This window comes from Canis lupus, chromosome 8 (genome assembly GCF_048164855.1).
Source record: "Canis lupus baileyi chromosome 8, mCanLup2.hap1, whole genome shotgun sequence".
Classification (NCBI taxonomy): Eukaryota; Metazoa; Chordata; class Mammalia; order Carnivora; family Canidae; genus Canis; species Canis lupus.
In genome coordinates, this window is record NC_132845.1 from 66,025,076 (window position 1) to 66,039,859 (window position 14,784).

At 41.8% G+C, this 14,784-nt stretch overlaps 1 long non-coding RNA gene across 1 annotated transcript; it reads right to left on the reverse strand.

The window, feature by feature from the left end:
- Positions 1–7,768: 7,768 nt before the first annotated feature.
- LOC140638881 (uncharacterized) lies at positions 7,769–13,586 on the reverse strand. Its single transcript, XR_012035835.1, has 3 exons — positions 12,004–13,586; positions 11,061–11,211; positions 7,769–7,922 (listed from the first exon to the last, which is right to left on the reverse strand). It is a non-coding gene; the product is annotated as an uncharacterized lncRNA (long non-coding RNA).
- Positions 13,587–14,784: the final 1,198 nt, after the last annotated feature.

The following is a 14,784-nucleotide window of genomic DNA, read 5'->3' on the forward strand; positions in this document are numbered from 1 at the left end:
TAATAATGTCTATGTTGTTAGGGGTATTATGGAGGCTCTTATGTACTAAAGCATGCAAAGTACTTTGTCCTGTGCTTGCATACAGCTGACACCCAACAAATGGTAGTTACAATAGGGAATAGAGTCATTGTGTACTTGAGAGCTTAAATTCATTAAAATACTACTCAGTAACAGTTTAAAAGAATAACTGGGTCTAGTAACGTTAACATTCCTTTTGTTTTAAACTTTCTAGCTAGCAGTATGGTTAAAATTAAGATTAAAAACTGGGGTACCTGGCTGGCTCAATCAGTGGTGCATGTGGCTCTTGATCTCTGGGTCTTGAGTTCAAGCCCTGTGTTGGGTATAGAGCTTACTTAAAAAAACAACTAATTTTTGGCCTCATAGTTGCTAATTCTTTTTTTTTTCATAGTTGCTAATTCTAAGTGCAGATATGTCCTAAATATTGTATATGTACCATGGAGGCACCAGGGAGGGTTATTTGATGGCTAAGGTTCAAATCTGGTTATTGGCAAGATCATCAGCATTGGTGGTTAAAGAGAACATTCCATGAGGGAAAATATGTGCAACAAGTACATTCTGTAGAGAAAGATTTAAAAGTGAAAATAAAAAGCTTATGTAGCTTTTTGATATCTGAGTGCCTACTGGGGTAAGTGTGTAGGTTCTCACATTAGGCTGCTTAGCGGGTGGCCTAGCTCCATCCCTGCCGAGCTATGGACAATTGTGGTGTTCAAGACTGGGGACAACTCACAAATGGGTTTAAAGAAGGTTCATTGAATTTATTTGGACAGTAACTTTGAGGTGTGCTGGGAGACCTGAAAACTACTTAACATGGCACTTGTGGGTTTTTTAAAAATATCTTTTCTTTATTCATTTGAGAGACAGAGACAGTGAGGATGAGCAGGGAGAGGGGCAGAGGGAAAGGAAGAAAGAGACTCTGCTGAGCTGGAAGCCCAATGTAGGACTTGATCCCAGGACCCTGAGATCATGACCTGAGCTGCAGGCAGATGCTTAACCAGCTGAGCCACCCAGGCACTCCCTTTGGCTAAGTTATTAAATATCCATGCTCTGCCTGCTAGATTTTGGGTCCCTCTGCTTTCCTGATTTGACCAGCTACCTTAGCAAACAGAATTCAACTTTTTTTTTTTTTAAGATTTTATTTATTTATTTGTAAAAAACACAGAGAGAGGCAGAGGGAGAAGCAGGCTTCCTCCTGGGAGCCCAATGTGAGACTCGATCCCTGGACCCCGGGATCACAACCTGAGCCAAAGGCAAATGCTGAACCACTGAGCCACCCAGGCACCCCCAGAATTCAACTTTTTTTAAAAGATTTTATTTATTAAAAAAATAGATTTTATTTATTTATTCATGAGAGACAGAGAGAGAGAGAGAGAGAGATTGAGAGGGGCAGACATAGGCAGAGGGAGAAGCAGGCTCCATGCAGGGAGCCCGAAGTAGGACTCAATCTCGGGTCTCTAGGATCAGGTCCCTGGGCTGAAGGTGGCGCTAAACTGCTGAGCCACCCAGGCTGCCCCAGAATTCAACTTTTAATAAATTATCAGTTCAGTCGATCTATTACTATTTCCATTTTGCATTTCAAATAAAACTAGAAGGTGAAAGACATTAATTTATACTGAGCTTTAATGTCAAGGCTAAAGGCATGTGTTTTTTTTTTTGTTTTTTGTTTTTTGTTTTTTTGGTTAAAGGCATGTGTTTAATTTCAGTTTGGAAGGATTGAGACATGAACATATGCCTCCCTTAAACAAAAAAAAAATTTTTTTCTCTTGTCCACAAAGCATCTTCTTTTTTTTAAATGGGGTTTTCTTCTTCTTTTTTTTTTAATACTTTGTTATTTATTCATAAGAGACACAGAGACAGAAGCAGAGACACAGGCAGAGGGAGAAGCAGGTTCCCCTCTGGGAGTCCGATGTGGGACTGATCTTAGGACCCCAGGATCATGACCTGAGCCAAAGGCAGAGTCTCAACCATTGAGCCACCCAGGTGCCCCTACAAAGCATCTTTTCAACTGATTGTGATACTCAGATTAATTTGCTTACCAAAGTATATTTCCATACATCGTTATTTAAAATATTTTTTAAAAGATTTTATTCATTTATTCATGAGAGACACAGAGAGAGAGAGAGAGAGAGAGAGAGAGAGAGAGGCAGAGACACAGGCAGAGGGAGAAGCAGGCCCCATGCAGGGAGCCTGACTGGGTACTCCGGGATCACGCCCTGGGCCGAAGGCAGACGCCCAACCGCTGAGCCATCCAGGCGTCCTAATAAGACCATTGTTATTTTAGTCAACTCCCCAGTATTTTATTCTCAGCCATGCAAAATATTTGTGTTTTTTTTTTTAACTTTCTCTGATTTCAGTTGCATAAACTATATGTACCAATGGTTCTCAAGCTAGACTGGTCATAAAAGCCACTAGAAATATGTAATAGCCACGCAGATGGCCAAGATAGCCCAATTTAGAAAGGCTGGCTAGAATCTGCATCTTTTCATGCACCAATGTGGTTTATAGATAAGACTTTGTGAAATAGTGGTGTATACAGATGTCCTGGGTTAGCCAGTAAAAATCGATCAGGTTGGATGGCGGAACTTTTTTTGACATACCAACTTGAAAGACATGTTGAAAATAATTCATTAGGGGCACCTGGGTGGTTCAGTCAGTTAAGTGTCTACCTTTCGCTCAGGTCATGATCTCACGGTCCTGGGATAGAGCCCCATGTTGGGCTCTGCACTCAGTAGGGAGTCTGTTTCTCCCTCTACACCCCTGCTCATGCTCTCTCTCTCTTTCTCTCAAATAATTAATATCTTTAAAAAAAAGAAAGGAAAGAAACTACCAGACTATTCTTCCAGAATAACTATGCCATTTCATTCCTACCAACACTGTATGTATGCATGATCCAATTTTTCCATATCATTGACAGTATTTGGTATTGTCACTGTTTTTAATTTTAGCCAATGACAGATATCTCATTGTGGTCTTAATTTACATTTTGTTACTGGTTAATGATGTTAAACATCTTTTCAGGGGTGCCTGGCTGGCTCAGTTGGTGGAGCATGTGATTCTTGATATCTAGGTTGTAAGTTCGAGTCCTATGTTGGGTGTAGAGATTACTTAAAAACAAAATATATTTTTAAAAATAGTTTATTTATTTATTTGAAAGAGAGAGAGAGAGAGATCGAGTGCAAGAGAGAGCAGGAGTAGGAGGGGAGGGGTAGAGAAAGAGAGAGAAGCAGTCTCCCACTGAGCAGGGAGCCTGATGCAGGGCTCGATCCCAGGACCCTGAGATCATGACCTGAGCTGAAGGCAGATGCTTAACCAACTGAGCCACCCAGGTGCCCCTCTTAAAAAAAAAAAAAAAAAAAAATTTAAGATTCTATTTATTTAGTCATGAGAAACAGAGAGGAGAGAGAGACAGAGGTACAGGCAGAGGGAAAAGCAGGCTCCATGCAGGGAGCCTGACGTGCGACTGGATCCTGGGTCTCCAGGATCACGCCCTGGGCTGAGGGCGGCACTAAACCGCTGAGCTACCCGGGCTGCCCAAAATAAAATATTTTAAAAAGTGGGATCCCTGGGTGGCGCAGCGGTTTGGCGCCTGCCTTTGGCCCAGGGCGCGATCCTGGAGACCCGGGATCGAGTCCCACATCAGGCTCCCGGTGCATGGAGCCTGCTTCTCCCTCTGCCTGTGTCTCTGCCTCTCTCTCTCTCTGTGACTATCATAAATAAATAAAAATTAAAAAAAAAATTAAAAAGTGGTTAAAAAACATCTTTTCATGTGTTTATTTGCTATCTGTATATCCTTTTTGGTGAAATATCTGTGCATGCCTTTTGTTCATTTTTAAATTAGATATTGTTTGTTTTTCAAGATTCACTTATTTTTTATTTGAGAGAGAGACAGTGAGCAGGGGGAAGGGTAGAGGAAGAGGGAGAGAAAGAATCCTCAAGCAGACTCCCTACTGAGCATAGAGCCTGACTCAGGGCTTGGTCCCAGAACCCTGAGATCATGACCTGAGCCAAGATCAGGAATCTGACACTTAACTGACTGAGCCTCCCAGGTGCCCCTTTTTATTTGTTGTTATTATGTAGATTGTTCTTTTACTGTTGAATTTGGAGAGATATTTACATATCCTGGATATTCCATTAAAAAATATCTTTATTGCTTTTTCTGATTTCAGAGGTAATACGTGCTCATGATTCTAAAATTCCAGCACTTCAGAAATATATAATACAGAATGTGAAAGTTCTCGGTCATCCTAGTACAGATCTAACCATACTAACTGATCATCAAGAGGCTTTTTTCTTATGCATACACTATAGACATACTTGCATAAACACGTTCTATTTTAACCAAATGGGGTGGCATAGGAACCATTTAAAACTTGCCTTTGGGGCAGCCTGGATGGCTCAGTGGTTTAGCACCTTTGGCCCAGCGCATGATCCTGAAGACTCGGGTTGGAGTCCCACTTCGGGCTCCCTGCACGGAGCCTGCTTCTCCCTCTGCCTGTGTCTCTGTCTCTCTCTCTGTCTCTCATGAATAAATAAATAAAATCTTTTAAAAAAATAATAAAACTTGCCTTTGTTTCACTTCTCAATGTATGATGGACATTTTTACACATTGACTGGTGGAGACCTACTTCATGCTTTCAAACATCTGCATAATTGTCCACTTATACACGCAAGACTTTAGAACTGCAATGAAAGCATTCACTTGAAAGGCAGGAAAGTTCCCATTGTATTTTATGTTTCATTTATGTTTGGCATTTATCATCCTGAAGCATATGGTTTTTCAGAATCTAAAAGCCAAAGCAGCTGCCAATTTTAAATGAGCTCCTGCTTCTGACTGAAAAATCAATAATGTGGACCAATGGCCCTTTATATTTTATGTATGAAAGTTTTCTTAGCCTCTTCCCTAGATTTGTCCTTAGGAGCCTCCTACCCTCCTGGTGTAAATTCAGCTTTGGGCAAAAAAAAAAAAACAACTCTAGGTGTCAAGCTACAATCAGCCCCGGGAACAGAGCTTTGGGACCTTTGTTTTGCTGTTTTGTAGAAATGGATCTAGTGTTTTGCACAAAAGTTCCTGTCTCACTTTGTGACCAGACTAAAAGTCCAAGTCTCAACAGTGCTTCCCCGGCCCTATGTCAACTGTGCTCTGTTCTTTGTGGACCTCCTCTCCTGCCTCTGGCTCACTGATGGCAGTCCCACCAGCCTCTGTGCCCTTCCAGAAGCAGGTACATGGCTGGCCGTGAGCTTTGCCCTGGGCTCCCCTTCTTTGAGATCTCCTCTCCCACACCCCAGCCCAGCCCACACCACTCACTCCTTCACCCCTTCCTTTTTGCTCCTAGTCACCTCCTTTAAAAAAAAAAAAGATTAGGTACTTTATTTATTTATTTATTATTATTATTATTATAAAATATTTTATTTTTTTATTCATGAGAGACACAGAGTCATAGGCAGAAGCAGGCTCTCTGTGCGGATCCTAATGTGGGACTCACTCCCAGGGCCCCAGGATCACAACATCGAGCCAAAGGCAGATGCTCAATCGCTGAGCCACCCCTAGGTACTTTATTTAAGTATAGCATATTTGTCAAGGTAGGTCAGAGGTATGATTTCCCAGTTTGCACATATTTTTAAAAAATATTTATTTACTTATTTTAGAGAGCGAGAGAGCAGACACAGAGGGGAGGGTCAAAGGGAGAGGGAAAGAATCTGAAGCAGAGTCCATGCTGGGCGTGAAGCCTATCACAGGGTCGATTTCATGACCCTGAGATCAGACCTGAGCCAAAATCAAGAGTGGATGCTGAACTAAACCAGGTGCCCCAGTTTACACAGATTTCTAATAGAAAAATTTGAGAAAATGTTTCAGCAACGTAAGGCATAGCTCTTGAATATCTAGAATACTCATCTTTCTTTATTCTGGGCAACAGAAGGATACAAACTTAAACATTTAAAATAATGTGATAAAAAAGGAACCTAAAAAAAATTTTTTTTTCACAAACCATCTCCCCACCCCTGCCCACCTGTGGTAACACAATTTCATCTCTGAAGAGCTGTTAAAAATCCTCTTATCGAAGGACAACAAAAGAAGTATGAATGAGGGCCCTGGCTGCTCTCATTAAATAGTAATCTTGTCCACAAGATTTCCCCCTCCCACAGCCTCTGCTGGTTTTGTTTTAAACCATGGTGAAGTATCCCTAACATAAAAGTTAGCCATTTTGAAGTATAAGGTTCAGTGGTACAACACCACACCTACAATGTTGTGCAACCAGCACCACCATCCATCTCCGGAACTTTTCATCCCATAAACGAAACTGAGAGTCTGTCCCCATCAAACACTCAGCCTCCGCCCCTCCCCCTCCCTCACCCCCCATCACTCCCTCTCTGTCTCTTTGGAGTTTGACAACTTCAGGGACCTCCTAGAAGTAGTCACAAAGTATTTGTCTTTTTGCTACTGGCTTATTTTGCTCAGCATAATGTCCTCAAGGTTCATTTCACATGGGAGCAGATGCCAGAATTTCCTTAGCTTTTTTTTTTTTTTTCCTTAGCTTTTAAGGATGAATAACATTCTGGTGCTTCTGGGTGCTCAGTGAGTGAAGCGTCTGCCTTCAGCTTAGGTCATCATCTCAGGGTCCTGGGATCCAGGCCTGTGTCGGGCTCCCTGCTCAGAGGGGAGTCTGCTTCTCTCTCTCTCTCTGCCTGTCACTCTCCCTGCTTGTATGCACTCTGTCAAATAAATAAAATCTTAAAAAAAAAAGAGAGAGAAAAGAAAAGAAAGAAAAGAAAAGAAAACAATCTCACCAAGCCCTAGTTTCCTCTTCTGTGAAGTCAGAAGATGACCCCTCTCCCACGGTCACCATGAGGAGGAAATGAGGGAAGAAGGGGAGCTCAGCCTAATGACAGGCACGTGGCACATAGGAAAAGGCCAATGATTGTGGCAGATGGCATTTGGCAAAGATGGCCACGACGGCATCTTCCATCCCACATGCTTTTCTAGAATCTTGTCACCCCATCAAGAGATGGAGTGTAACGCCATCATCCCCTTGGTCTTGGATGCAGGCAGACTTATGACTCACTTATAACTAATGTGATATAAATGACACTCCATGACTTAAAGGATGGGTCATAAGAGGCTATGCAGCTTTTGCCTCGTTTACTGAACATCAGTGCTTGGAGCCCTGCATGGTCATGCCAGAGACCCTTCATGAAGCCCACATGCTGTAGGGGAAGCCCAGACCACATGGGGAGGCCATGTGTAGGTATTCTGGCTGACTGCTCCAGCTGAGGTTCCAGCTGGAAGCTAGTTTCAGTTTTCAAATATGTGAGTGAAGGCACTTCCACATGATTGTAGCCTCCACCATCCAGTTCCCTCACCCCTCCCAGCCTTTGAGTCTTCCCATTTGAAGCCTCAGACCTCACAGCACAGGGTCAAGCCATCCTTGCCATTTTCATTGTTCATGCCTCACCCACAGAATCCATCAATGTAATAAATGGTGGTTTTATACCTGTAGGTTTGGGGCTTTTTGTTACACAGCTGTTGTAACTAGAACAATGATACCAATGCTGTCCTGCCAATTCTATCTGCTTAATATACCTGAATCTGGCTTCTTCTCTCTGTCCATCTCCACTTCTTCTACCTTAGCTTGAGCCTTTATGTTTTATCTGCATCAGATTCCAAACATGTCTTTCTGCCTTCCACCTTGGCCCTCCAAACCTTCCCCTACACCGATTTTTCTAAAACACAACTGCAGCTCAATTACCTCAACTCAATCCTTACCCAAGTAATAACTCCTACTCATCTATAATGAAAGTCTGGGGAGATTAATCACAACATTAAAAGACCCATAATTTAGGGAAAACACGAATCACTAAGAAGGCGGTATTTTACCTTACTTTATTCCAGTCTGCTCCAACACTGCCTGGAAAAAAAAAAGATAAAGAACTTGATAATGCTCAGAACATTTGATATTTTTGGAAACAGAAAGTAGGTTCTCTGCTTGGGAAACATGTAAGTACTCTGAGTCTATCCAACCATGAGGAGTTACCTTAAAACCCTTTCAGGCCTTGAGAATTCCAGATTCAAAGGTAAAAAAATGATAGATTCTTGAGTTAGGAACTTAATCACCTAAAGGAAAATTAGATATAATTTAGTCCTACATGCTTTTCAAGCACACAGCTGTTCTTAGATGGGTCCATAATCCAGAATGAAGCCTTGGGCCTGGGATACCAGGTGAATGAAGCCCTGGGTGAGCAGACGCAGGAATTCAGGGTCCTCATTGATAAATGTTGCCAACCCAACATTTTCTTAAAGTTCATCGTTCACCCTTCACCCTTTAAGTGTCAGCAATGGGGTGCTTGCTTTTTATCTTTTTTTTTTTTTTTTTTTTTGGTAATCTCTACCCTGAACATGGGGCTCAAACTTAGGACGCTGAGATCAAGAGTTGCATGTTCTTCTGACTGAGCCAGCTAGGTGCCCCCATCTTATTTTTTGTTTTATTTATTTATTTTTAAAGTAGGCTCCACACCCAACATGGGGCTTGAACTCACACCTGAGATCAAGAGTTGCACTCTGTACCAACTAAGGCCAGCCAGGCTCCTGTTAACAGATATATTTTATTTTATTTTAACTCTTTTTTTTTTTAAGATTTTAATTTATTTATTCATGAGAGACAGATACAGAGGCAGAGACAGGCAGAGGGAGAAGCAGGCCCCCTGCAGGGAGCCCAATGTGGGACTCTATCCTGGGTTCGCAGGATCATTCCCTGAGCCCAAGGCAGGCCCTCAACCTCTGAGCCACCCAGGCATCCCGGCAAATACATTTTTTTTTTAAATTTTTATTTATTTATGATAGTCACACAGAGAGAGAGAGAGAGGCAGAGACACAGGCAGAGGGAGAAGCAGGCTCCATGCACCGGGAGCCCGACGTGGGATTCAATCCAGGTCTCCAGGATCGCGCCCTGGGCCAAAGGCAGGCACTAAACCGCTGCGCCACCCAGGGATCCCCCGGCAAATACATTTTAAAGACTGTTGCTCTTCAGAGGTTGTTTTAACCAATCCTTTAGAAGTTGAGACTCCACTAGGTGCTCCCTCCAGTTGTAACTGTTTTCAGAACTTCAGATCCGAAAGACTTGGTTCTTCCTGACTTACACAGTATGTGGCCAAGATTACTTTGGAAAATATAGTAAAATTTCGTAGTAAACTGCAATAAAAAGGCCTTTTAAAAGTGGGAAAATGGAAATAATTTTTTAAAATGTCTTTTGTCTTTGAACCATGAAGTTTTGCTTTGAATATGGCTCCTTGCCATTGTCACTTTTTTAAGAGCTAAGGTCTCTTGTATAAGCCTAAAATTCTTATGTTGAAAGGCACTTCCTTCTGTTATTTTATCACCTTCCTGGTTTTGTCTAATCTTACTCAGATTACGGTCATATTTCTTGGTCTTTTTAATGTGCATATTAAAATTTCAAACACAGAGTCTTTGTTCTGTAGTCTTGACTTTTCATGCACTCTTAGACATATTTTGGGACACTTACAAAGAAGAATGTTTTGCTTTAAATATTCTCATGTTTTTAAACCCACTTTGTCATGTTCAACTTCTAAAATTTTCATGAGTTCTGGTGAGGTATTCTATTTAGAGAGTATTTTGTTTTAATTAAGCCCATCTTAAGAGACATTTGTTTTTTTGCCAAGAATGTGCTTTCTCCCTTAAAAATCGGTTATATTTATAACATTCATAAACTAAGTTATTAGCAAAGGCAAAATTTTAGCTGCACCATTGCTGCGTCTTCTCAGTTCATGAGAATAAAAGAGAATAGGAATGAACTAAGCCAAAGCATAATGACAAATCAAGATATTATGAATACACATGGACTTTATTTTCAATAATTTTTTCTTAAATGCTGAGTTTTAAAATTGTTTTGTAGAATAATTTCTCATCTCTGAAAAGAATGCAGAGGGTAGGCTGCTATATTTGAGGGCTGGTGTGTTTTATTTGTTAATGTGTGCCTGCTCTAACTATGGAGAAAAGCTACAGTGGAAACTTCAAATTTTTCCTCAATTTGATTAGGCTGCACTTAAAAATTAAAATATTTTTTTCCTAGATATTACAGTACATCACCATATAATAGAATATATCGAAAATACAGAAAAATAGACCCAGCGAAATTAAAGTCATCTACAGACCTCTTACCAAAGGGCAACCGGTATGAGTATTTTGGTCTGTTTTGTTGGCAATATTTTATTTTATTATTATTATTTTTAAAGATTTTAAAATTTATTTATTCATAGAGACACACAGAGAGAAAGGCAGAGACACAGGCAGAGGGAGAAGCAGGCTCCACGCAGGGAGCCCATCGTGGAACTCGATCCCGGGTCTCCTGGATCATGACCTGGACTGAAAAAGGCGGCGCTAAACCGCTGAGCCACCCGGGCTGCCCTTATTTTATTATTTTATTTTATTTTATTTTTTGGGAATATTCTATATATGACTTTTCCTTCTTACATGGTTAGGATCATATTGTACACATATATATTTTTAAAGATTTTATTTTTATTTATTCATGAGAGACAGAGAGAGAGAGGCAGAGACATAGGCAGAGGGAAAAGCAGGCTCCCTGTGGGGAGCCCAATGTGGGACTTGATCCCAGGACCCCAGGATCATGACCTGAGCTGAAGGCAAATGCTCAACCACTGAACCACCCAGGTGCCCCAAGTCTGTACCCCTTTCATCCATTCGCCCATTCCCCAGCTCCACCTCTGACAACCACCAATCCTTTCTCTGTATCTATGAGCTCATTTGTTTTGTTTTCTTTGTTTTTAGATTCCACATATAAGTGAGATCATACCATATTTGTCTTTGTCAACTTACTTTGCTTAGCAGAATGCCCTCAAGGTCCATATATTTTGTGGCAAATAACAAGATTTCATTCTTTTTTTTATGGCTGAATAATACTTCATTGTGTATTATATATAATTATATGTATATACGTGATTTTCTTTATCCATTCATTCAATGAGCCAGGGATTGAATATATCTTTTCAAATTAGTGTTTTTGGGGTACCTGGGTAGCTCAGTTGGCTGGGCATCTGATTCTTGATTTTGGCTCAGGTCATGATCTCAGGGTCATGAGATTGAGCCCTGCAACAGGCTCCATACTCAGCACGGAGTCTGCTTGTCCCTCTTCCTCTGTTCTTCCTCTCCCTCTTTTTCATCTGTCAAATAAGTACAAAATCTTTTAAAAAATTAGTGTTTTTGTTTTCTTTGAATAAATACCCAGAAGTGGGATTGCTGGATCATAATTTTAATATTTTGAGGAACCTCCATACTGTTTTCCATAGTGGCTGTGCCACCCATAGTGCATGAGGGTTCCCTTTTCTCTACATCCTTGTCAACTCTTGTTATTGTGGGTTTTTGGGTTTTTTTTTGATGCCTCAAAACTTAAAGTTTTGCAATTCAAAGTTCTAGTTCCCAAAGAGCTTCATCCTCCCAAAAGGAAACCCTGTCCTCATTAGTGGCAAGCTACTCCCCATCCCTCCCTTCCTCCAGCATCTGTCAACCACCAATCTGTGCCTGTCTCTGGGGGTTTGCCTATTTTAGCTGTTTCATATAAATGGAATCATACAGCATGTGACCTTTTGTGTCTGGCTTCTTTCACTCAGCATTATACTTTCAAGGCCCATCCATGTAGCATATACCAGTACTTCATTCCTGTTTATGGCTGAGAAACGTTCCATTCTAAATATTATTATATATTAACACATATATAATCACATTACATAATTTATTATATATTATTACATATTAACACACATATAATAACACATGATACATTACATATGTTTGTATAGATGACAATATTTAATAAGTTAACACATGTATGTTGCACATATATCATAATTTATCCATTAATTCATTGGTAGGCATTTGGGTGGTTTCCATCTTTTTGTAATTATGAATAATGCCATTATGAACATGTATTTGTATACAAGTATTTGTTTCAATACCTGTTTTCAATTCTTTTGGGCATACCATATACCTAGGCATGGAGTTGCTGGATCATATGATAATTCTACATGTAGTTTTTTGAGGAACTGTCAAATCGTTTTCCATGATGGCTGCACCATTTTGCATTCCCACCAGCAGGCATGAGGGTACCAGTTACCCACATCTTCACATGGAGACCGTATTTTGAAGTTGGGTGGGGGGCTTTCTGATTCTTGGTCACTGTAGTTCGTCCATGATTAGTTTTGATTACCATCAGTGCTATCTCCCTGCATAATTCCCAGAATGGAATGTTGGCTGAAGAGCACCCATTGTGATGCTCTGGTAATGACCTTCTGAGTCCTGTTAGCTTGAAAATTCACACAAAAGCTGGAAGGAGTTTTGGAAGAAATACAGTTCAGAGCATCTTCTCTTGTCTCTGCTTGAATGCTTCCTGTGATAAGTGCTCACAGCACCATGGGGTGGACAATCCCATTGTTGGGTATTGGTCTCCTTTCCCTGGGGCAGAAATCCATTTCTTTAGAGGTGGAGTTTCCAAGAAGGCTCCCTGGAGAAGGGGAGGTCAGAACTGCACTTTGAAGGTATTGAGTTGACCAGGGAAGGAAATGTGGTGATATGTTCCCAGAAGAGGAAAAGCCAGAGGAACATTTTCCAACCTGGTCCTGTGTACCCCAATGGAAGCCTCACCAGGGGCCTTGTTGGGCAGGTTCTTTGGTGAATAACCCTGAGAGAATTTCAGTTACCCCCCACAAGCCCCCCCTTCTTCATCATCTGTCCATGTCTTCAACATCCGGTGGCATCCCTTGGCCTGCCTGTCTGAGCCCCTTCATTACTCCTTGTCTTGGGTTTTCTAGGAGACACTTTGTTATCAAATCCTCCAGGACAGGCAAGTGCAACATCTATAATTAAGTGTGTCTGTTATTAAATCCTACGCCTTAATGAAGAATTCTTGCTGAGGTGCATGGAGCGTGAGTGAGGAAGTAAAATGTCCTAGAATTCACAGAAGCTCCGAGCTGCAGGCTGGGATAGAAATGAACAAAATCCCCAGTGACTGAGCTACAGACTGTCCTCATCTAGGAACTTCTCACCGTGTCCTGATAAGCCACTTCTTGCCTCCAAGGAAGAATACTTGGGAGTTAAACTGATAAAGAAGCCAGCTCATAGTTGTCACTGTGGCTGGGGACAGGGTGATACATAGATAAACAGGTAAAATTTAAATTGTGTTTTAGTGAATATGATTGTGATTTCTTCCCCTACGAAATCTGTAAATAGCAGAGCAGGACTGTTTGAAAGCTGGTTCCCTTTTCTTTTCCATGTATTTTTTCTTCCATCTTCATCTTGTAGAGTGTAAATGATCCCAGGGCTGGGTATTTGTTGCCTAAGTAGGAAGCTAGTGCATGGCTAGAAGTTAAATAGAACATGTCATACGTGCCATCTTTGGGAGAGACAGAGTTCTATTTGGTTTTTTGTTTGTTTGCTTTTTAAAATATTTTATTTATTTATTTGACACAGAAAGTGTGTGCACAAGCAGGTGGAAGGGCAGAGGGAGAGGGAGAATGTGGGGCTTGATCCCAGGACCCCAGAATCATGACCTGAGCTGAAGGCAGATGCCTAACTGACTGAGCCACCCAGGCACCTCTAGGGTTCTATTTGATTTCATGGGCAAGCCCCTGCTATTTTTTTTTTAAGATTGTATTTATTTATTCATGACAGACAGAGAGAGAGAGGCAGAGACAGGCAGAGACAGAGGGAGAGAAGCAGGCTCCATGCAGGGAACCCGACGTGGGACTTGATCCCAGGTCTCTAGGATCATACCCTGGGCTGAAGGTGGCGCCAAACCGCTGGGCCACCGGAAGCCCCTGCTATTTTAGAACCATTCCCTGACTCTAGGATTTCCCACCAGAAGGAAGACTCAGGCTGTTGCATCTTCAGGCCCAATGAGCAACCATTGACATCTGGTGGATGGCTCAGTGGGTAGCTCCCCTTGGCTTCTGGTTGTGGGAGATTCAGGGGAGGGCCAGGCGTTGGAAGGACTCTCAGGGAAACCACCTTTCCTCTGTCTTCTCTCCCTTTCCATATTCTGGTTATTATGTTCTTTTTTATTAAAGATTTTAGGGATCCCTGGGTGGCGCAGCGGTTTGGCGCCTGCCTTTGGCCCAGCGCGCGATCCTGGAGACCCGGGATCGAATCCCACATCGGGCTCCTGGTGCATGGAGCCTGCTTCTCCCTCTGCCTATGTCTCTGCCTCTGTGTGTGTGTGTGTGTGTGTGTGTGTGTGTGTGTGACTATCATAAATAAATTTTAAAAAATTAAAATAAAGATTTTAGTTATTTATTCATGAGACACACAGAGAGGCAGAGACATAGGCAGAGGGAGAAGCAGCCTCCGTGCAGGAAGCCCAATGCCGGACTCGATCCTGGGACTCCAGGATCAAGCCCTGAGTCACAGGCAGATGCTCAACCACTGAGGCACCCAGGCGTCCCTCCATATTCTGGTTATTAATAATGCACTTTTCCTTTTCATTCTTGGTACTCTGGCTGTTCTTTTGGGCCAGGCCAATGTGCACTTCACTTTCTTAGATTTCCTCTCATCCTAATCACAAAATCCCTCCAGGCTGAGCTGCTTCTCAGAAAACTGGCAATTAGAGGAAGAAGCCAGTCTTTTACTAACACTTCATTTGGAGCCCCGTCATAAATAATTAACCTGAAGTTACACTCAGAAAACAAATGGATGGGGTGCAATTAGTGATGCTGTGTGGGAGCTTTCTCTCCTGGGGTTTTACC